Source organism: Mauremys reevesii, linkage group 3 (assembly GCF_016161935.1).
Source record: "Mauremys reevesii isolate NIE-2019 linkage group 3, ASM1616193v1, whole genome shotgun sequence".
Lineage (NCBI taxonomy): Eukaryota > Metazoa > Chordata > Testudines > Geoemydidae > Mauremys > Mauremys reevesii.
In genome coordinates, this window is record NC_052625.1 from 176,129,803 (window position 1) to 176,151,926 (window position 22,124).

The window sequence follows — 22,124 nt, forward strand, 5'->3', positions numbered from 1 at the left end:
AAGAGGCAGATACAATATGCCCAGCCAGGATGGAGCAAACTGGCTGGTGAGTGAACCCCTCTATATGGGGATAAAGAAGTTTTGTATATTCTTGAGTAGGTTTAGAATTACAAAGGATATTATTGAAAAATCTACCACAGCCATCGTCACTTAAACCTTTTGCCCCCACACTCTATACATACTCTAATAAGCCTTTGCATAGCTTTTTGAGTACCATGGTATTTCAGTTCCTTCTCCTCATATGCTAAAGAACTGTTTAAGTTAGATAGAATTCTTGGAGTGCTATCATAGCTCTAGCCAACAAGGGTTGGCTGAAACTGTATTGATATTCACAGAAATAATTCCTTACAGTGTGTGGATTTCAAGATGATCATTTGAATTGATAGTCAAAACAGAGATATAGTGATTCTTACCACTGATTACAATGATCACTCATCTCCATAAGGATATTTTTTAAACCATGAAGGCCCTAATTCAGCAAAGCATTTAAGTATGTACATAACTTTAAACCTGTGCTGAAGACTCATTGTTGAATCAGGATGGGATCATTAAGATGCTAAAAGCTAAGCTTATGCTTATGTACTTTAAACTGGGGTTGCAATGCTGAAACTTGACCTGCACTTCACTTTTAGAAACTGATTATAGCCCATTTGGCAATAGTTCTTTACTCACATTAGCAGTCCCATTAAACCCTGTGTAGGGTGCTGCAGAATTCATAGATTCCGGACCATTAAATCATATAGTCTGACCTCATGTCTAAAGATATGCCATGGAATTTTGCCTAGTTGCTCCTGTATTGAGCAGCATAACTTGTTTGACTAAAGGTATCTTCCTGAAAGCTATCCAGTCCATAGACAATCAGGCTCTTAACACCCCTCCCTCCAAAACTTTCTCCTGCAAAGTGTAAAGAAAAATTTAATTTGCACACACAGAAAACCTCAGCCCTCAAGCACAATGTTTCATATAAAGTAACACCAGTTTCCCATTGAATTGTATCCCATTTGAAGTTGTGAAACATGCCAACATCTAATCTGTGCTCCATTATGTGATATTGCTTAGTTATCCCCATTTTATAGTATGTCATCTTCTGCCTTCATATGTCAATTTTGTTGTCATTTTTCAATCGTGTCTTATTCCAGTCTGTCATGGCCTCATCATTTCAATACCTTTCATCACCTACTGCCAAACTTCTGTCGTCATCCTGCAGCAGCTAAATCTCCACTGCTATACAAGCTGCTGTCAGGAATTTAATACCTTAAGACTGACTTCAACACTTTTCTTTCATGTTTTATGTCTTTTCCAGTTTTATAGTCATTACATAGCTGCAATAAATGGCTACAAATCAGGGCAATGACTTAAAGCACTGCAGGAAAAAAAATCCCTTGTCTATCCATGCTGTTCTCTCAAAAAGCATGAAGTGCTTATTAAAGTAATAAGTAAGTGTGACCTGAACAACAACACCTTTCCCTGTCTTCCTTGTTGACTGTTTAATATAAATAACTCATTTCTATAAGCTTTTTTGATGAGAAAATGCTAATAAGCACTGCCCAATTTCAGGCTTCAGCCATTCCAGGGGCAGCTCCAACATGGCTCCACATTGTCCAGTTCGATTGCTAGCCCATTTTCCTACTACAAGGAAAGGATTTAACCCCTAGCTCCAGCTTTTCAGGTTGGATTTTCTAGCATTATCTTGACGTTTGTGATGCCTGGCTCCTGCAGTTTGGGCTCCTTTGCATTGCCTTCAATGGGCATTACATCAGGCTCTACATTCGGTGGTATACACCATTTTGTAATCAGTTAGGCAGACACTTGACTCAGTTTTCTGTGCCTGTTCAATCTCGGGTTTTCCTTAACTGATAGTCAATAAGGGAGCCAATTAGCACCAGTTGCTCTAGTGTTTTTTGTTTCTTTTGCTCTGGTTCTTGGGGGTTGTTTGTGTGATATTGCCACTTGTCTACTGGGAACTGATCTGAAACTGGCAACTTCAGTTCAAAAAGACCAGTTGGAGCCCATGAGAAAGGATAACTCTAGTGTTCTACTTAACTTCAGCTAGACCACCTTCTGTCCAGGGCAGGCTTCTGTATCGGGGGGAAATAATTCTGCTTCAGTTGGGAGTAATGGGAGTATGAGTGTCAGAGATACTTGAAATAACAAGCTGGATAGCCAGAGACATCCTTCTTAATTCTCATTTTACCTCTAAGCCTTTTTCTGACTCAGAAAAGGTCTTGTTTTTTGTATTTCCCACAGGTAAAAATCAAAGCATTCCAAGTCATTTTAATGGGTATTTTATCTGTCTCAAGTTTTTCGCTAGGACTTTCAAGATGTTTACTGTTTGAGGTGGAAAAATATACTAGAGGGTAAGGCAAAGTAGGAAGAAAAGAGAGGGGAGGAAAAAACAGACATTTAAAAGAAATAGTTCAATATAGTCTCTTACTTTATCTAAATTTATTTTTCCTGGAAACCCTTACATTTTCAAAGTGGTGTCCAGGGTTTTAGTCTTACAGCTCCTATGGACTTTAACAGGATCAGCACAGGTACAACCTCCCATGTTTGTGGGATTATTTTATTTTTTTATTTTTTTTAAGATTTATAAGTTCCTGTTTACTGTAGCAACAGAAATACTGATAGTGGGTCTCTCTGAATAAATTTTAAAAAGTCAGACCTACCACTTCCTTCGCAGACATGAGTTTGTTGTCCTTCCCTGTTAAACTGCCAATAACATACATTTCCTCAGTTGCGCTTAGGGCATACTATTTTTCCCCACAGACTTTTTTTCTTTCCTTTTACTGTGCATATGTGTGTGAACACAAACACATACACTCAGACATGCACACAGCAAGAGAGCCATCATCACAGAACAGAAGCAAGAAAGGAGTCAAGCCATACAAAATAAATGCAGAAGGAATAAATGCACCCACAAGTGTGTCAAAAAAGAAAAGAGAGAGAGGTCCATGGAAGCATCTGCTTAAAAAGCATGTGTACTTCAGAGTATGCCATGGGCAAGAATCTGAGTCAAATGGAGTACAACAGAACCAGAAAGGAGGAGGAGGTTGTAACAGTCGCCCACCCCTGGTGACTGATAGCAAGCCAGGGTAAAAACAAAACAGCAAGAACCTATTTAACAAAGCTGCTATTGTTATAGAGTCAGACCAGGGTTATATGGCAGAGGTCAGCAGTCACTATTACTCCCTCCTATGGGAGGTCTGGGCTCGCTAACCTCAGCTCTTAGGGCCTGTCAACACGGTGGGTTAATGCTCAGTACAGGGGTGTGCCTACATGTTGCACATTAATTGGTCCATGCTAAAGGTTCCCTAACTCATTTTAACATAGTACTTTTTCGAACAGCGCTATATTAATGTGCACCAGCAGGGACTACATGGTCCAATTAATGCACAACATGTTAATGTGCTTTAGAAATCATACCTCTGTAGTGGAGATGTAGACAAGCCCTTAATTTGACTGACTTATCTATGAGAGGTGAGGTTTTGGCTAAGATGGAGCCTGAGGGGAACCTGACATCACAGCATGAGCTGCAGGTGCTATAAGCAGCATTCACCATCAAAGAATTAAAGGGGTAGGTCTGAGGAAGGGAATGAGCAGCATCTGAGGACCACTGGCTTTTTGGCATTAAAACTGGGACTAATGAATATTATAAGAAAGTAGTCTTGCTTGTTTGAAGGCTACTCTTAACTGATGCTGCCTAAGGCAATGCTGCAGGGAGCTCTCTGCCAGCTAGGGCTTGCACTGCACTCCAGCTCTCACACATGCTAGTCACGTCCGGCCTGCCTAGGAGGAATGGATGCCATCCCCACTACCCCAGGTTTATGCCATCGGTTCATTTCCCCCGTGTTAAGGGAATCTACAGCTTTCAGGGCAGCTATCTGTCCCCTTTGCCCTGCGGGACTAATACAAAGGGGATGGACCCAGGATCTGGCCCCTAACATCAGAACTGCTTGGTCAATGCCATGAGAGATGGATTCTGCTCACTAAGAATTGACTAGCATGTTTTCACATCATACCAATGTGTACGTTCTAACATTCTGTCATGCACCATAACTTCAAATTCACTAGAGCCTGGGTAGGAAAAGGAATATTTAACAAAATGGGGTGCTGAATCAGTGCCTCACTTCATATTTCAAGTAAGTCCTTCCACATTTCTTCATTAAACGTATGCGATGTGTGGTCACTTGTAACACAATACTTTTAAGACACCAGAAAAACCTTTATTTGTCCACCTTATGTAGAAAGATAGAGATGTGTAGGGGCTCTGATTGGTCACTGCTTTTCACCTTGTGTAGCCAAACCAGAATGGCAGCCTTTTGCACAGGTTTTGATGATGTCACAAGGCACAAAATAATTATAAATCAAGTCTGTGGGCCCTGAGTCAGGACATCATCCCTGTTCATCACCCTACTTCAGCATAGTCTTAAATCCATTGGTTTTAGCACTTTCTGAAACCTAAGGATATATTTTAGTGCTCTCTTGAATGTGTTGGATTCCTGAACTGGGACCTCAGAACTGAATGGGTTATCCTCAAACTCACAGTATTAGTGTATTATGGACATAGTATCAGGGTTATTAGTAACATGGCTCATTATCAGCTGCTGGTGTAAGTCCTTCTGCCAGTTAACTTGTTTACGGTGCATATTTTCAATGCTGTGTTATGACCGATGAAAAGTATGTTTTGGTACTGATGGACCTGGGTTCAATCCCTGCTGCTGACAAAGGTGTCTGTATATGTGCAGGCAGTGATCTTCACAGTGGCATCAAACTCCAATATTTAGATGATTTATTATGACAAACTTTATTGCTTGCTGCCCCTTATACTGAAAATTCAATAAGAATACTCCCTATCTGACCTGAACACATAACTTCCTCCGGCAGCAGGGTGCTACTTCTTGCAAGTACTTCTTACCAGTTACCAGTTCATTGATAACCTTCTTAAGAAGCAAAAAGATTAAATAAATATGAAAACAAAGAAAAACTCTCAAAAGTGCCCTGACTGTTTTGCCTCTGGCTGGACTTAAAATTCCACTAGTGATGTTATCAGTTAATCTTAGAAGATTTAGTCCTCCTGAGGGAACCTGAAATCACAACCTCCTCTCCTGATAGGTTAAAAGAAAACTGCAGAGTGATATAGAAAGATAATCTAATTGCTACATCTAATTACAAAAAGGAGTGTGTCGCTTTAAAAACGTTAGAAGCTGTAATTCACATTGAAATAACCTGAGAGAAATTGGAGTATCTCAGCCAACTAATAAAATGTTTAAAGAAAATGGAATTTGATTTTGCTGTTGCAAAGGTTGGATCCTGAAATACAGTACCATAGGCTCTTTGACTCTCTTTCTCTCTCTCATATATGAATATCTCCAATATAAATACTGCCCTTAGATAGAGGTTTCTGGGCTGCACACAGTAGCTGCACACACAATCTATGAAAAGAGGCCAAAGTGGAGGATGGGGGGAGAAAACAGTGCTGTGTATAGTTGCAATGCTGCCGGGGAAGAGGGAGTAGAGCTCTTGAAAATGATCTGCTTCTGCAGATCATAGTTCCCTCTCTTGGACCTGGGTCTTTCCCAACCACTGGGGTTGTGCCTCTGCTGAAATTACTGCAGCCCTTGATCAGAAGCAACCCCCGTGGATAGGCCCATCAAGGAGACATGGGATGTGTTAAGGCTGAATTTTAAACAATAAACAAACTTTGAATTGAGAATAACAGACATTTGCCAGACTGCAGAGAGACTCCACCCCCATCACAATCAGCCAAGAGTGTGAGCTGTCTCCAGTTGTAATTTGATGGACAGACGCATGGGAAATCCTTTGTCCAATGGGCCCTCGGTGAGGAAAGTGTCAGCCATACAGCCTCTTTACCATTCCTTGCTTAGCCGAATGACAGCCAGGGTGAGGAGGAGCTAGAGACAATTCCTATGAAATGCCACAGAGAAGTTGTGGAGTCCATAGCAACAGCTGCAGCAGGGACAGGGGCTACGTTTTTGGGGCTGGCTGTCCTTCTCTCTCTTATCTGGGCTTGTCACTCCATCGGCGGGTTTTCCCTCTGTTCTGCAGTTTGAGGAGGTATGACTAGGCCTGTCGTCACTGGATGGGAGCTTGGTTCCACTTTCTGGAAACCTCTCCCAAAGTTCAGTATGGCAACAGCACAGAAAGTTGCCAGACCTCTTGCTTGACAAACTCCAGAGCCTAAAGAAAAGCCTGAAAAACCCCAGGAGAAAATACACCTTCTGTGCTCTTCTACCTTGCAGCTTTGCCAGCCAATGGAATTCAGCTTTATTTGCTCTTAGAAGTTCCGGCTTATTCCAGCTTCCAGGGTCCAGGAGCACCAGTTTAAGGTTTGGTCTCTGCCCCTGACAGCGCATTGTTTATCAGTGGGAGACAAGAGCCACAGCCCTGCTTTGCCTGCCTCCTCCCAATCCAATGTCTGTGGCGAAGCACAGAGTGGAATAGTTATGTCAGCAGCATTGAGGGACATTCTGCCAGCAGGTCTGCAGGGGGGCAGTATGCAAGAACAAAACTGCTTAGGTACTTCTGTGGATCTAAGCTCTGGTGTGGCTCTAGCTGCCTCATTCATTAGCCATGGCTGCCTCCGCGTCTTCCAACGAAACAGGCCCTGCCCTGCTGCTCACTGGGCCTTACCTCAACCACTACCACCCTCCAGCTTGGAATAAGTTTCTTTCCTTACTTCTCCCCTCCCTCTCCCCAAACCCTTCTCCTTACCACCCTACTGCATCAGCTCACTGCAGCCTCCCTTGGGCACTAGAGCATCTATTGCTTCCTGCCTCAACCTTCCCAAGTGCTCAGATTTCAGCCCTTCCCCTCTGGACCATGCTAAGCTACCTCAATATGAATAGGGAGGCTCTGGGGGCCTCTGAAGAGACAAGAGATTGGAAGGAAATGAGATAATGAAAACATACTGCTCTGTAACTGGGCATACTCCATATTTTGCAAACAAAAAGCTATTTTTGTTAAACATTTCTAAAATGATTTTTTTTCATGAAAAAAGACATTTCTAATGAAAAATGTTGACAGTTTTGTGTTTTTTCTTAATTAAAGAATAAATGACAACATGATGTAATGGTTATTGATATTTTTAGCTTATCCAAGATCGAGGTTTTCAGTCAACAAAACTTTGCTATAACCATTTCCATAATGTTGATAAAAATTCTCCCTCCCCAAAAAATCACGGACAACAAATTGTGAACATTTTTGGGAAAAATGGGTCTGCTTCAAACACTTTGAAATGAAAACAACTTTGAAGTTTTAAAATTCTTCACAATAATTGGTGTTCATTTATTTTTTAACCAGCTCTTCCTATATTCCCCTCCATCGCATTTATGGAGAATGTGGAACAGCAGGAGAAAAATGAACCAAACTACGATTTGACTATGGCAAAAGTATCCCTAGACACATTTCTATTCAAAATAAAATAGACCTGGACTTAGATTGGCACAGAAACAGAAAAAGGAACTGCCTCCTAACACTGATAAGAAAGAAAATAGTGCCAGCAACAGCCACATGTCCACAGACACAGGCACCACTAAGACACAGGCACCACTTTAAATTGGGGGGTGCTACACCAACCAGTTACATCAACAGTAGAAACTCAGTTGAAGCATGAAAACAATACCCTGACCCTAGAAAAGAAATTACAACAGCAGATGATCGGTGCCTAGCTCAATGAGGCCCTGTTCTTAGTTGGCCTCTAGGCATTTCCATAATATAAATAATAAATAACAGGTGTCACAGGAAAAGTATTTAAATGATGAGACTGCCTGAAGCACCAGATAGTCTAACATAATTGCATTTTATTAATCCTGGCTTCCAACTTTGGGCTTGCAGCAAAAAAGACAAAGAAATAGTAACTTCAACACTGAAAATGTACTTAGCACACTCACGCATAAGCCCATAGACAGTGATCAACCACAGCATTACATTGGTCCAATTCCATCACAAGACAGACAGTTTGAGAGTTGTTTTAGCTGTTGCAATTAAAAAAAGATTAATCACATATAACAGAAAAAATGTCTCTGAAGTTCCTGTGGATGATCATCAGAGACTTATGGATTGTATTGTGAAGGATTTTTAAAATTTCCCCTTGCAGCCAACTGCCATTGCACCAGAGCTGTTTACTGAAGATGTTGCACCGTCAGCCAGCTTTCAAACAAATGATCTACTATGACTACTAGGATTCATTGTACCCTGTTGTATATAAAAGTCAATGCTAGCAGTAAATATTAGAGGAAAGACAAGAAGGGACTGTCACATGGATTTTAGTGACACCATCCCTATTGGTAAGAGTAGTAGCTACCAGCATCCTCCTGCCAGATGAGGCAACAAAGATGGCACATGAAACAGCTATGCTGTTGTCATGGATTGGATCACAGAAACCCCCTTGGGGCTGCCAACTCATGTGCCAAGACTACTTCTGCCCCTGATTTCACTGCCAGCTTGGGACTCCAGAGTCCTGCTTAGTTGTGCCAAATGCTTGCCAACCACAAACACAGACCCAGGTCTGAACCACGTTCCACAAACTGCAGGCTTAACTGAAAGCAGCTTAAGAAGTGTTCTTGTCTCTAACACTCAGATGCCCAACTCCCAATGGGGTCCAAACCCCAAAGAAATACATTTTACCCTATATAAAGCTTATTCCGGGTTAACTCATAAATTGTTCACCCTCTATAACGCTGATAGAGAGATATGCACTGCTGTTCTGCCCGCCCCCTGCTATTAATACCTATTCTGGGTTAACAAATAAAAAGTGATTTTATTAAATACAGAAAGTAGGATTTGGTTCCAAGTAATAACAGACAGAACACAGTGAATTACCAAGCAAAATAAAATAAAACATGCAATCCTATGCCTAATAGAGTAAGAAGCTGAATACAGATAAAATCTCATCCTCAGAGATGTTCCAGTAAGCCTCCTTTACAGACTAGCCTCCTTCTAGGCTGGGTTCAGCAATCACTCACACCTCCTGTGGTTACTGTCCTTTGTTCCAGTTTCTTTCACGTATCCTTTGGGGTGGAGAAGCTATCTCTTGAGCCAGCTGAAGACAAAATGGAGGGGTCTCCCAGGGGGTTAAATAGATTTTCTCGTGTGGGTGGACACCCCTCCCTCCCCCTGTGTAGAATCCCAGCTACAAGATGCAGATTTGAAGTCACATGGGCAAGTCACATGTCCATGCATCACTCAGAACTTACAGGTAGCAGCCATTGTTCACATGCTACCTTGAACGTCCTCAAGTAGACTTCTTATGTGGATTGGAGCCTTCCAAGATCCATTGTCCTTTAAGTGTTTCTTGATTGGGCATTTAACTTGCATGTTCCTTTCTCAAGAAGCTGACCATATGCTTTTCTAAGGCTACTTAGAAATCAAGCAAGTATACAGCCAATATTCATAACTTCAAACACAAAAATGATACATGCATACAAATAGGAGGAATAGATTCAGTAGATCATAACCTTTACAGAGATATGTTACATGGCATATGTAGCATAAAACATATTCCAGTTATGTCATATACATTTATAAGCATATTTCCATAAAGCCTTATGGGGTGCAACGTCACAGTTGTTATCAGAAATGTATGGGTACAGCTGGCAGAAAATTGGCTTTGTCTTTTCATTTTGTGTGTTTCTAAAGCCTAATTTACAATACAAGTAGATATGTCTGTGTGGGGAATAATCTTTCTGTTGTCTACAAGTCTCTCAATTATTGGTGTTGACCAGGGATCCTAGAAATCTGTTTGCCACAGAAAAACATGGAAAAATGCAGAATTTGCATTTTCACAGAGAATCTTTAGTTTTTAGATTTTGTGAAAAAATAAAAACATATACAGTAGAACCCCGTTCCACCAGCACACACGCAGGAATAGGGGAAATTGACACTTCAGTGCTGGGTGGCAGGGCTCAGGGCTGTCAGATTTCATTTTAATCATGGGAAAACACAGAATTTTAAGGTTATTTTATTGAATAATTTTGTTTTGTTTTTTTAATCACAGAAAACTAGGATCCCTGGTGTTGACACACTATGGAAGTTTGTCATTTGTGATCCATTTTTTGTGGTTGAGCTCATCCCTTGGAGGAAGAATCCTGGGCCAGAGGGTGCGAGAAAAGGACAGAGTTCGCCTCCCACACTAACCACCTGTGTAGTATTCCACAGAGAATTGAGTTGTCTTTCCAATATCCTTTCACAGGGAATTAGTGAGTTCATTTAAAAAACCAACTGAGCTTGTCACCCTCCCCAAAAAATCTTGTTAAGAAAAAAAGAGAACCTAAAATGTCTTCAGGTAACAAGTAGAAAGGATACCTTAGAGAAAATAATACTTTTCCTAATTTAGTATTGTTAACTTTTTTTAAAAGAAGGGGCTACCACTAGATAGGTCTCTTCTTTTTTGCACTCAGAATTTTTAATAAATACATGTTTCTTAATAATTCATACAGTGGGCCAAATTCACAACTGATATAAATTGGCCCAGATCAGTTGGTTACAGTGGGAAAACCGTTTGTTTTCAAGTCAGCATGAATTTGGCCCAAAGTTGAGATATTCCAAACAAGTACTAAAATAATGCTCAAAAACATTAACAAATATGTTTGCTTCTTTTTACCACAGAGGTTTGCACAGAACTCATTTAAAATGATACAGGCTCTAATTCTGAGATAAGGCTGAGTGGAGCTGAGCATGGCTCAGATCAAAGATGTCTGTATTCCACCTTGCAACCCCCGCCCCAGATTATGATGTGGTCCCAACTGTGGGGTAGAGCAGGTTTAGGTGCTGCTTTATACTCCCTGCAATAGTTCTTTTTAAGCCATTGCAGGAGTACCTGGCGCACGTTATAGTCTGGTAATGCCTGTAACTCACCTGATCTGATATTTCTTCCTCTCCTGGCCATGTGTCTCATGTCTGTATGTTGGGGACTATGAGGGAGGGTGGCATAGAGATGTTTTGCTGGCCCTGTACCTCCCAGGGAAGCCTCTACATCAGGAGATTTCCAAGTATCAGTTTGGGCTAGGTGTATAATCCCTGTACATCAGTAGAAGCATCATATTGGGGTCACATGTAGCACATAGAGCTGAGCCACATTTTGTTTTGAAAATGTCATTTCAAAACAAAATGTTGAAATGGTTCATTTAAAAAAAAAGCCACACAAAACATTCTGACACTTCCACATTTTTTCCCTTTTTTTCCAGCCAAAACTATTTGCTAAATTTGACTTGAATTTGTGAATATTTAAGGCCTGGTCTAGGTCTACACTGGAGGGGGAGGGATCGATCTAAGATACTCAACTTCAGCTACGAGAATAGCGTAGCTGAAGTTGACGTATCTTAGATCGAATTAGAATCACTTATTTCATGTCCTCGCGGCGCGGGATTGATGACCACCATTCCCCCGTCGACTTTGCTTCCGCCTCTTGCCGAGCTGGAGTTCAGCAGTCGACAGGAGAGCTATCGGGGATCGATTTATCACGTCTACACTACACGCGATAAACCGATCCCCGATAGATTGATCGCTACCCCCAAATATTAAGGTTTCATAAATTACAAACCCACTTACTAATATTTGCCTTTATAGAAAAATTCTAGAATGCAGTGAGAGAGGTAATAGAGGATCCAATAAATTACTGAGATCAAATAATACTGCACATTTTAAATATAAAATTGTTTGTAAGGATCACACATAAAACTGGTAATTTTATGTTTATTACGCCCATTAAATCATAGCATGGATTATTTCTTGCTCTTCTGACTCCTGAACAGTTTTTCCTGTTTGCCACTGAGAGTACACATTGATTGAAATTCATAACGTAGGAGTGTGAGAGAGTATACACTAGTGCAGTCTCAGGCTCCATCCACCATGTGTCCAAGCTCCCCATGAGATATGGAAAGGAAGCCCCAAGCCCCTCAGAGTGGGATGCAACATTCTGACTTCACAGCTGTCACCATATGCTCCGATTGTCACAACAGTTTAGAATAGGTTAAAGAAAGGAGCTTTTGACTGGCATATTAAGCAAATCAGTTGTTATTAGCATACTAAACTAGGTAGGCCTAAACCTGCTAGCTCCCCAGTGGTACCTCCAAGCATGTCTTTCCTTTGTTTGATTAATGAATGGTGTTAGCAATTAAAAGCAAAGCACATGATGGGCCTTGTGCATCCTTTGCAGGCCAATTTTGTCTTTTGCTGGGAGCTAATGAAGAGTAAACAAGAAGCTGAGATAAACTGGGCTGATAAGCAACAGAGCCTTGTATATCTCCCTGACTTCATTTGCACAACTCCCAGAAATATATCTGTGGACAAACCACCGAGGCTAGATTTATTTGTTTGCACAACTTGATTAATAATTTTGCACTTTTGACTTAGTTTAATGTTTTCTTTACATTTGTCCAGGTATTTGAACCAGATAAGTAGTAAATGACAGCTTAAAAGGCATTAAGTAGACAAATATACAAACACACCCTGCCATATCTGCCTCAGATTTTCAAGTGAATGACATGTGTCACCCTGATCAAGGCAGAAGGATGAAATGATTTACTCTTTGCAAAACAGTATGCAGTTGTGTTTGTGTGAGGAGTTGTTTAAATAAATTAGTTTCAGTCAGCAGCACTGCGGAAAAATGGTTAAAGTGTTAGACAGGTGGGTTCAGTCAGGCTTTGTGCATTTTCATCTAGTTTTATGGAAGGGTCAGGAGATCAGATTCTGCCTATAGCAGTAGAAGTCAGAGAACTCCCCCTTGTGGAATAGCAGGACTGGTTCTTGAGCCTCAGATTTGTGAGTCTGGGGTCAGTCCCCTGAATAGCATCAAATGGATGCCATTCACAATGTGATGAAAAAGCCTATTGTGATTAAGGTTACACATTCATTACCAGCAGCACATTCATGGCTGAAGGAGGGATTCTTTAGGATCCCTGTTCCATTAATAGTAGATAGGATTCATCTATGAAAAACAAGTGTTCAAGAAAGCAGAGCACTGCTTTCAAAACCACTGTCTACAGCTGCACATGACCAAACAACATGTATTAATGCGTCATACAAGTAACTACCTCCTTTGCACCACTTTGAGAATGTATCCCAGCATTTTAAAGTTAGCTTTTACAGAACACTAATTAGCATTGCTGTTATCTCTCATGAATAACAGATGAATCCCCCACTTTGCTAAAGCCTTCACTCCTGTTGTTTCTACCCAGAGGAAGAGTATTAGCCCTGATGATGGTGGCTAACTTAATAGTTCCTGTGACAGGATGAAATTATTCAAGGTTCTGAGGACCATGCCAAGGACCTTGCCAACACTTAAACACTCATAGGGGCTATGTGGGGCTCCCATTGGCAGAGCAGTCCCACAGGGGGACCTGCACACCCACTATGTGCGGTGGGAAAGGTCTCTGTGCCAGACATGTATAGGCCAGTGTGGAAGGCCACACTTGCACCTGGTGAGAGGAGGTCCGCATGTAGGCAGCTCCAATGGCCCAGTACCCAGTGCAACTGGTTCAGAGAGTCTTCGGGAGTATTCCAGCCCACAGGTTAGAATAACAGTTGGGCTGTTGGGCTGTTGGGAGTTGGATAGAAAGGACTGTGCTGCAGTCTCGCAATGTGGCTCTGGCACAGAGGGGCTACAAATGTTATTCCATCCTTTTAGATGGAAGAATAGGCTTTGGAGATAGGGGGCTCTGCACCGTCCCACACCTTACCCTGTGCTGGGGGTGAGGTGTGGGCTCCACCTCTCTAACCATCCCACCGTCCATCTGCATAGAGCGAGGACTCAGTCGTTACGCAGGTGCTGTGTGCACAACACATTACTGAATCAGGCCTCAATTCAGCAAAGCACTTAAAGTTAAGCACATGCTTATGTCCATCCCTGTTCAGCACAGCAGGTAAGTACATGCTAACCTACTTTGGTGAAGTGGGACCTTGGTAGCTATTAGAATAATCTTACAAATACGGGGGAGAAATAAAATTCTAATTTTTAAATCTCTTTATGAACAAAAAATCTCTTACACAGAAATCCTAGGCAAGCGTGTCTTCTGCATCTGCTACTGTTATACACGTTCCATGCTTTATTTCTAGAGTAAGGTATTGAGAGAAAATTGCAGATATCCATTATCTTAACTAGAGCTATGAATCGTCAATTCAGCTGAAAAATTAATTTTCACAATCAAAATAACGCCAATATATTCTGTAGGTAATTACAGTGCATATGTGGAACAAGCACCAAATTGTTCATTGACAGGGTCTACACGGTATTTTTTTTTTTGAAGCTACTTTATCAGCTGGAGGGTTGTAATTGGAAAATGCCTTCACTGTGACTATTAAATATTCATAATATGTTCCAATCTTCTTGCGATATATTCAGGCTAAATATTATACGAAGTTCAGGACTGCAGTTGAACCCTTAACAGTTAAGGATAAACATTCAAAGCATTGCTTAGGGATTTGGCCAAGCAATTCCAATTAATATCACTGTACACCCCAGTGCACTGCTTTGAAAATTCAGCCCTGAAGGACTAACCTTCTTGGTCACCCTTTTTAAATTGTTGATTTTTTTTTGTCACCCCCACCCCCACTGCTACTTAACCTCAGCTCACTGCTGCCACCATGTGGCACTAGTTCAAAACCCCACACAAAATAGGCAGCTGTGAAATTATGTAGACGGAAAGAGATGACGTGGGCATGTTATAGATCAGGAAATCTGGGGGCAAATCATTCCTAGTCAATGAGCCTACATGGAGGGAGGGAACTTTGGAAAATCATGGGCAGGAAAAAGGCATCACAGACTGTGAAATCTGGCCTCCCCCCGGTGAAATCTGGTCTTTTGTGTGCTTTTACTTGATACTATACAGATTTCACAGGGGAAACCAATGTTTCTCAAATGAGGGGTCCTGACCCAAAAAGGAGTTGCGAGGGAGGGGGGGTCGCAAGGTTATTTTTAGCGGGGGGGGGTCATAGTATTGCCACCCTTACTTCTGCTCTGCCTTCAGAGCTGGGTGCAAAACTCTGAAGGCAGTGCCCTGCCAGCAGCAGTGCAGAAGTAAGGGTGGCAATACCATAACATGCCACCCTTACCTCTGCGCTGCTGCCTTCAGAGTTGGGTGGCCAGAGAGTGGCAGCTGCTGACCAAGGGCCCAGCTCTGAAGGCAGCAGCGCAGAAGTAAGGGTGGCAATACCACACCATGCCATCCTTACTTCTGTGCTGCTGCTGGTGGCAGCTCTGCCTTCAGAGCTGGGATCCAGGCCAGCAGCTGCCACTCTCCAGCTGCCCAGCTCTGCTGGCCATAATAGTACCGCACCCTCCCCAACAATAATCTTGCGACCTCCCCCCCAACACACACACACACACATATACAGAACTCCTGTTTGGGTCAAGACCCCTACAATTACAACACCATGAATTTTCAGATTTAAATATCTGAAATCATGAAATTTACTATTTTTAAAATACTATGACTGAAATTGACCAAAATGGACTGTGAATTTGGTAGGGCCCTAGCCATAACATTGTTCCTGTGGGAGTAACCAGGTGGTGCTGTTACACACAGTATTACAAGTTTTTAGTGTGAGAGCACCATTCAGGCTTTGAAAAAAACACTGTAATGTTGTTAGGGTTTTTTTATGTATCTTTTTGTAAGGAGGAGCTGTGGCAAGCAGAAAGGGAATTTAGTCTCTGCCTTAATCTGATGAATTAAAGCCAGATATTGAGACAGATTTGCTTCCTGAGAATGAAGCACTAGTGTTTGGTCTGAGATCCCTGAAAGAGGGAATTGGCTGTGTGATGTTTTTGGCTGCCTTTGTTCAAGGATTGGTGTGGTAGAGGAAAAAAAAACAAGTTACACTAAGAAAATACCCAGACCCCATGTTACTGGTTTCTCCTCCAATGGGAAGCCAACCTGAAATGTCTTGACATCCGCAGAAGGGTGACCATATCAGTAAACAGCAAGTTAAATTGTGAAAACTAGAGCCTGGGCAATGGGGACATGGTTCAAGTCAGCACCTTCTTGAAAGATTTGATCACCCCCTTTCTTAGCACAACATTTTTTAAATCATCTACATTATGACTGTTCACATCCTTATAGCACTCTCAGATCCCTCTGAATTGTGATGCAAGAGGACCAAATCCAAAACTGAAACCCAGATCTCCGCCTTGGCAGTGGGAAAATGGTTACCCTCTGCACCAAGCTGTCTACTCACAGTCTCATAATCAAATTGGCAAATCTGAAGTCCTAAATATGAAAGTCTGACTTTTAAAGTCCATTATTATTATATCATTACCATAGGTGTCGATGGTGCTTAACAGAGGAAGGACTAATAAGCGACAAAGAGTCCTGTGGCACCTTATAGACTAACAGATGTATTGGAGCATGCGCTTCCGTGGGTGAATACCTACTTCGTCGGATGAATGAAAGAGGCAAAAAAAGCATTGAGTACATTAGCTTTTTCCACATCCTCTGTCACTAGGTTGCCTCCCTCATTCAGTAAGTGGCTCACACTTTCCTTGACTTTCTTCTTGTTGCTAACATACCTGAAGAAACCCTTCTTGTTACTCTTAACATCCAAGTGTGATTTGGCCTTCCTGATTTCACTTCTGCATGCCTGGGCAATATTTTTATACTCCTCCCTGGTCATTTGTCCAATCTTCCACTTCTGGTAAGCTTCTTTTTTGCATTTAAGATCAGCAAGGATTTCACTGTTAAGCCAAGCTGGTCGCCTGCCATATTTACTGTTCTTTCTACACATCAGGATGTTTTTTTCCTGCAACCTCAATAAGGATTCTTTAAAATATAGCCAGCTCTCCTGGACTCCTTTCCCCCTCATGTTATTTTCCCAGGGGATCCTGCCCATCAGTTCCCTGAGGCAGTCAAAGTCCGCTTCATGTAGCTGCTTGTTTTAACAAGTTACACTTCATATGACACAGGTCCCTTTTCTTGCTTTTAGTGTTGTTGAGATTACTATGGTGATGGAGAAATGTACAATACAGAATGAGTAAGGGTGCCACAGCTGGGCCATATATTTCATTAGGTTGGCATGGGAGTGTGGATCATTGCGGAAGAGATACAAAACTTGGATTTAATAAAAAATTAATGAAACCCCCATTTTAATGTAAAAGCAGGGGCAGTTACGCAGAAAAGCAGAATGACAGACAATTTGGTTTCAACAAATAATGTTTCTTTCATGTGTGATAGGTACGTACATATGTCAGCAGACTGACAGTGTAATATATGTCTTTATTTGCAAAAGGCACTCTTTTTTCATAAACCTTATGAATGGACACACATCATACACATCTTACACCATAATCTAATAGCAGGTGCAGCTCTCCTGGTAGAGAGTACTTTAGTAAAACCCGAATGGTAAGTAAAAGCTTACCCTCCTGTATTACTATGAAGATGTTTCCAATAATCCACTGGAAATTATCAATACATCATTAACAGCATATGCCCACTTGTAGTAAATTGAGCATCTGCTGAAGGCAGATTTGGCTAGAGAGCATAAACATACCTAATCCTTCACATTCATGCATCATTTGTCTCACATTGCAGCACTGAAATCTAGCATGCCACCAATACCAGCTAGCCAAGGTTATGCAATTAGAAATGAAGTAGGCAGACAGATGTTGAGCCAACATGAAGACATCACCATTCATCATAAACTATCAGATAGTGCAGCTGGTTGACTGCCCCAATTTATTCATAATTTGGCAAACTGTATCTCTGTGCTGGGTTTTACACTAAGGTCGTCCTGTGCATTCAAAATTATTAGAAATTGGGCTTCTTACAACCATTCTTGATTCTCTGTTCGAGTTCTGCTTCTCATCTCAAGAGAGCATCATCACCTATGTAAAAGAGAGAGGGCATTTTGCCAGCTATTACATTTGATTTCTTTCCCCCATCCTGAGTGTGTTTAGAGTTGTTTATTGAACGTAAAAGGTAAAACTAAAGGTCTAACAGAGGGGACCTTAAGGAGCTTCATATACCCTCCATGTGCAAAGGAGATCAAACAAAGACTTTGTGGAGCTCAGAAACATGTGATCATATGAGGTATTTCTCTTGTCAACAGCATAGCTGCCTCTAATGCACAGCACACTTAGCAAATCAAGAATGCTTCAGGCCAAATTTGGGTAAAAGCTAAAGCTTTGCCTCCCACAGTCTTTATCTACAGCTGCCGAAGCAAACATTTCTACCTCTCTCTGCTCACTGAATAGAAAGATTGTATTTCAGACCATTGTTTTGTGTAGACACTTATTAACCCTGCTGAATTTAGAGCAGGGGATTGCACTCAATATTTATTGATTAGTAGTCAGTGGGGCAGCAATCCTTAGGCCTTGATCAATTCAGGCTGTTGACTAGGCCTAGGTACACAGCAGTGCCCTTTTCAGCAGTCATTGATATGCATGCGAGGATGTGCGAGAGGCAGGAGGGAAGGTTAGTGTGAAGTCAAGTGTTTATACATTACAGGAAATTCCTGGTGAGGTGATGGCAGCTTTTATCATAGCCTGACACAGTCCAGAGCTTTAAATCATGCAAGCTTACATCATATAAAAACACTTCTTGAGACGGTGCGGGAATACTGAATCCATTGTTCAGTGACTGCAAATAATAATAAGCTTTGCCCAGATAGAAATAGACTCAACAAGTTCCACAGAGCTCGCCTGGTCCGATTACCAGCAATATGATAAACCATCCTGGATTGTGCATTTTCTTTCTTTGTTCACTCTTTCTGCTTGAAATTGAACATGATTTGACATAATAGCTATTTCTGACAGGAAAGTGCTTTTCCCAAAACAAGAAGTCCATTACATTATAAGCAAACTACTAAAAATATATCTATATATTGAAAGAAGAATAACCCATGTTTGACATGCTCTTCATGTTGTCTCACTGGTTCTTTTCAGCAATGCCTGAAAAAGTCAAAGTAACACACAAGATGGTGAAAAATGCCAGATTTTAATTATTATTTTTTCTTTTAAGGAAACCTTGTGTGGAAACTGCTCCTAAAGCAATCGCAAACATTGCAGATCTGCAGACCTGTACATAAATAATATAATGTTGGGTGTGGGGGGGAGATGCATGTTTGAGCATAGGGATAGGGCTGGTGGATGGTTTGTAGTTAAAGGCTAAAGAAAATGAGTGGAATCTTGTGAATTATGCAATTGCAGGGGTTTCCCCATGACTGGATCTGACTAACATCACCCCCTCTGCTGGAATAGCACCATTCTTTTTATATGAAATTAGACTGCTTCTACATTTCTGCCATAAAGAACCATTGTTTGAAACCTCGGTACCCAATCTACAACACACACCACCTGAAAATGAGATTGTCTATAACATATTATATGTAATGTGAGAGACAGAGAGGCTTCTGCCTATTCCCACCTTCACACTGGTCGTGAGTAATCAGGCTACCCATCTTAACCAGACCAGGGTTCATTAGCCCTGCTCTTTCTGCTTGTTTGCTGACAAAGGGGATTTGGTCAGGATATTTCCCTCTCTTCTTCCCTCTCCCAGCCCCATGCTCACTTTCCATGACCAATATACTCAATTTCCACTGAAACAGTGCCTTGAAATTTGTGCTTGAGTTAAAATAAACCAAAAATGACAGGAATAAATGCCAGACAGATCACAGGATAGGATTTCTTCTCCCTCTGTTATACCTCAGCCAGTATCTCACTGGACCTCAAACACCATACAAAGAATGATATCCCTTCAAAATATTGTCCGTAATAGCAACATATTGCATGACAATAGACCAATTACATGAGACTTCACTCCAAGAATAGCTAAGAATATTTAAGGAAATCCACAAGACTGACAATATTAACGACCAGACTGAGGTATTCATATGAACTATTTACATGCAGACAGGTGGTTGCAAACAAGTCTTTTTACTCTGAATAGGATTATTTATAAAGTGTGTGTATGTACAGAAACACAGGATTAAAAAATCATCACAAACTGGGAGATGTAATTTCTTATTCTTTCATATACTCATACTAAGATTATATATCATATTCCTTATATACTCTTAATTTATACTCTTTGTTGACCAAGCACTAATTTTTAAATTCAATAAGGTATGTGGGGCAAAAAAACCCCCAAAAATCTGTGTCAATGCAGTATTTGCATATTAAGTTTGAATAAATGTTTAAAAGCCAGGCCCTAGTCCTGCAGTTAATGGAGTACTGCCTTAACTTCTCATGTCAGCATATACCTGTTCATATAACACTGGTACCTATATTCCATTGACTAATCCAGAATCATCAAAGGTTTATGCTATTTTATACCATCATAAATGCTGGCAGAGGGTTCTGGTGACCACTTATCAGCCAAGGAATGAGATTGTGGCTTCATAAGAGTGACATAAAATGAGCTGTGAGGTAATATCATCTAGTGGATATGGCTCTGCTAAGTAACCATGGGCAAATGATTTCAAAACTCTGCACCTCTGTTCACCCTTTTCCCCTCTGAATGACTTTTCTACTTTGCTCTTTTGGACATGGATTGTCTTACTATGTATAAGTTCAGTGCCTAGTAAAATGGTGTCTCAGTGACATTGCCTGCCCCTATTCCGGGGTGAATCCATTCTAAAACGCAGGTGGCTTAGCTAGTGAAGGGAAGTGGAAGTTACTTGTCCCAGTCCCATCTCTTCTGAAAGTGGCCAGCGTAACAAACCAAATTATGGTTTATGGACTTTATGCCGCCTTAAGCTGATTTCAGAGTGTTCGCACCAATTTAACTGAACTTGCATAGAAAGCAATTAGTTACATTGGTGCCATTTCTGTGTGTAGAGCAGTCCTGACAATGCCAACAAGTAGGCAAATGAATGTCAATTGTAGTGGTGATTTTTAGGAACTGGGCTGAGACCACCAGTAATAGCCATTATATGAATGTCTGTCACCATAAATGTGCTCTCTTGGGAAGGGTGTTCTATAATGGAAATGAAAAACTTTGCAACTCATCTAGTCGTCTGATAATTTAGACTATCAGTGACCCTTGTGGTGCTGGTGAGTCAGTAAGAGGAAGATGAGCCACACAGCTCATGGGAAGTATTGTCAACAAGGACTTACTCAGCACATTCACTTTCTTGTTAACCAGATGTGTGCACATTAGGGGAGAAGTTCAGCAATCCACTGCATTTTATAACATGTCCTGTGACTTTACTGAAATCAAGAAGGAAATAGATTCCTGAGATATGGATTAGGTGAAGGCCTCTATTTTCCAAAGAAAATTAGAAGTGCTTGATTCTCCTCAAACTCACATTGGTTATGCAGCAATGCAATATCATGAGCTACTTGGCCTCTCTCCTGATTTAAACTAAGTTTAGTGAGAGACAAATTTTGCTTTTGGCTTCTTTTGGTTGTTGTCAAGGTTTCCTCCCCCACTCTGAACTTTAGGGTACAGATGTGGGGACCTACATGGACACTTCTAAGCTTAATTACAAGCTTAGATCCGGTAACACTGCCACCAGCCAGAATTCCAGTGTCTGGCACACTCCCTGTCCCCCCAAAACTTTCCCCTCCCTGGATAACCTTGAGGCTTTTCCACCAAGTCCCTCGTGATACATTCCCCCCTCCTTTCCCCCACCAGCTCCTGGTGAGTCCAGACCCAATTCCCTGGGATCTTAAAACAAGAAAGAAAAAATGAATCAGGTTCTTAAAAAGAAAGCTTTTAATTAAAGAAAGAAAGGTAAAAATTATCTCTGTAAAATCAGGATGGAAAATACTTTACAGGGTAATCAGATTCTTATGACCCAGAGGAACTCCCCCTCTAGCCTTAGGTTCAAAGTTACAGCAAACAAAGGTAAAATCCTCTCAGCAAAAAGGAACGTTTACAGGTTGAGAAAACAAACATAAGACTAACACGCCTTGCCTGTGCTACTTACAAGTTTGAAACATGAGAGACTGATTCAGAGAGATTTGGAGAGCCTGGATTGATGTCTGGTCCCTCTCAGTCCCGAGAACGAACAACCCCCAAAACAAAGAGCACAAACAAAAGACTTCCCTCCACCAAGATTTGAAAGTATCTTGTCCCCTTATTGGTCCTCTGGTCAGGTGTCAGCCAGGTTTACTGAGCTCCTTAACCCTTTACAGGTGAAAGAGACATTAATCCTTAACTATCTGTTTATGA